Source organism: Myotis davidii, unplaced genomic scaffold (genome assembly GCF_000327345.1).
Source record: "Myotis davidii unplaced genomic scaffold, ASM32734v1 scaffold419, whole genome shotgun sequence".
Classification (NCBI taxonomy): Eukaryota; Metazoa; Chordata; class Mammalia; order Chiroptera; family Vespertilionidae; genus Myotis; species Myotis davidii.
In genome coordinates, this window is record NW_006294998.1 from 517,657 (window position 1) to 520,660 (window position 3,004).

At 36.5% G+C, this 3,004-nt stretch overlaps 1 pseudogene; it reads right to left on the reverse strand.

Annotated features, from left to right (window-relative positions):
- Positions 1–2,938: 2,938 nt before the first annotated feature.
- The window catches only part of LOC102755485, a 24,898-nt pseudogene continuing 24,832 nt past the window's right edge, over positions 2,939–3,004 (reverse strand).

Here is a 3,004-nt window from a genome sequence, read left to right on the forward strand (position 1 = left end):
TTCAGGATTCTTAGGATATAATGTCTTTAAATGGTAAATACTATGGGAGAGAAAGATTCTTACTCTCCTTGAGCATTTAATCCTCACTTCATCTAAGTTAAATATTGGTCACAAATCTGCTTTTCAAACGTTTCAGCTAACTTTTATGGGAAACTAGACAATGATTTTGGATCAAAATTGATATCATGGTCTAAATTACATTGTTATGATAAACTGTATACTTCTTACATAATAAAATATCTTTCTAGTTTTCTTAACAGTAGTTGTTTTCTTTCTTTTCTTCATGTGTCATGTTATTTTTGTTTACTTTTATTTAATTCGCTCTACATTTTAACTAAAAATACTTTAAAAAATTTTTTATTGAATTTATTGGGATGACATTTGTTAAGAAAATTATACACGTTTCATGGGTAAAAGTGTGCAATACAGCATCTGTACATTGTATTGTGTGTTCATTACCCCTAGTCAAATCTCCTTCAATCACCTTTTATCCCTTTTTTACCCTCTCCCACCTCCTGCCACCCTCTGGTTAGCACCATACTCCTCTGTGTCTATGAGTTTTTGTTTGTTTTCTTGTTTATTCATTTGTTGCCTTCAGTTTTATATCCCATATAGGAGCAAAATCATAAGAAATCATGCAATCCAACACCAACCACTCTGATTAAAATACAAACAAAAACAATACCGAACAGATACTTCTACCAAGAATACATATAAATGGCCAACAGATATATGAAAAGATGCTCAACTTTACTAGCCATTAGAGAAATGCAAACCAAAACTGCAATGAGATACCACCTCACACCAGTAAGAATGGCTATTAGCAACCAGATAAGTAATAACAAGTGTTGCAGAGGTTTCAGAGATAACGGAACCTTCATTCACTGCTGGTGGGAATGTAAACTGGATAGCCACCATGAAAAACAGTGTGGAGGCTCCTCAAAAATTAAGAATAGAGTAACCATAGGACATAATAATTCTTCTATCTACCTGAAAATTTTGAAAAAAATTATTTGCAAAAATATATGTACCCCAGGTTCATTGCAGCATAGACATGGGAGAAAACAAAACAAAACAAAAACACACTGAAGTGTCCTTTGATAAATAATTGGATAAGCAAGAGGAGGTCCATGTATACAATGGAACACTACTCAGACATGAAAAAAAAAAAAGAAATGCCATTTTTTTTCAAGAGCATGGATGGATCTTGAGAATATCATGCTAAGAGAAATAAGCCTGACAGAAAAGTTAAAAATGCTTTTCTTTTTAATCAGACTAATTGCACTGACGTAGCACCAATGTAATTTTATCTAGGAATTGGTTTATATGTAAAACATATATATATGAATTTGATTATTTTTAACCATACACAGTTCTTTTTTGGGGGTGGGGGAGCTATATTTATAAATTTTATTTTTTTAATTAGCTTAACAATAACCCACAACCATCGGACCAACTATAAATTTTATTTTTTTAGACCCAAAATAAATATAAATGAAAACTTGCTCTTCAAATGCAGGGAGGCTTTCCCTATAATGTACCATTACATTTACAGCACAAAACATTCTCCTATGAAAATCAGCATGCAGCTCTTTCACACACAATTAGATATATACACACATACTATATATATGTAAGTAGTTATGAATTGTCTACTTACTAAGATTCCTGTAGTGGAAAATTAGGAAAGTGGGCAATTCCCATACTTTTCAGTCTTGGGAAGGTAAATACAACCTCTCTAAATGTTTTTAAAAAAGATGAAACATGTAAACTACACATCCTCCTTAAGACATGTACACATGTTGTTAGAAGAAAGCAAGGACCCTGTCACATAAATGATAGTGTTTCTCAAAAGAGAAAGAGATAGCATTTGAATAAAAATGCAAAGTTGGCCCTAGACGGTTTGGCTCAGTGGATAGAGTGTCAGCCTGCGGACTCAAGGGTCCCAGGTTCGATTCCGGTCAACGGCATATACCTTGGTTGTGGGCACATCCCTAGTAGGGAGTGTGCAGGAGGCAGCTGATCAATGTTTCTCTCTCATCAATGTTTCTAACTCTCTATACCTATCCCTTCCTCTCTATAAAGAAAATCAATAAAATATACTTTAAAAAATGCAAAGTTGAAGAACAGTTAAGAGGGTCAAAGTTATTATGTATATGTTCCAGGGAGAAATCGGAATTGTCTCACAGGAAACAGATCCTCGATGCATCTCAGCCTCTCCTGACATGAAGTCAGCCCTCACTGGCAGTAGTCATGATCTTCCTGTGCATTCAAATGCTTAAGCAGGCTCCATGCAGCATCTGTTTAATTCCAACAGTCAATAATGAGGTCATGTGGTAAATTCCCACTCCCCAAAAAAGAAGTGCAAAATCAACCTCTGTGACTCAAGAGCTCAACCGGGTCAAAGCTTTGGTATATACCAGAGGCTGTTTTCATGATAACCAAAGCTTAGAAAGATTCTCTGTTAAGGGATTTGCCCCAGAAACAAAAACAAAACAAATCCACAAAGCCTATAAATTAAGAGAACAAGCCACAATTCCTCTTTAGACAAGGGTTTATAGTTTCTTAGGCAGCAGCTCTGAAAGCACCAAGTAAAGCCACAATGCTTCTAGGAGAACATGATGTTTTTAGGAGAACAGGATGTGTTGGTCAGGCTGCTCTGAGAACATTTGCCCACAGGCAAGTGGCAGATGTGCCACAGAAAAAAGTTCAAACAAACACAAGTCGGTTTTCTTCTATTATAACATAAACTGGTCAGCAACCCAGGAAAGACTTAAAGCAAGAAGAGGCATTACAAAGAGCCCCCGGAGCTCTTGTGTCAATCACAAAACCTTGGCAGGAAGGAAAGGTCTCTCAAGGCTTTGGGTTGTTGGTTACTTCGTTAGGTTTCAGATACCTCCCACCCCTCCTCTTCCCCCTCCTCCTCTTCCCTCTCCTCCTCCTCCCCCTCCTCCTTCTCGATGTCTACTTCAGAAGTGTCAGAGGACTCATGAACAGAACATAT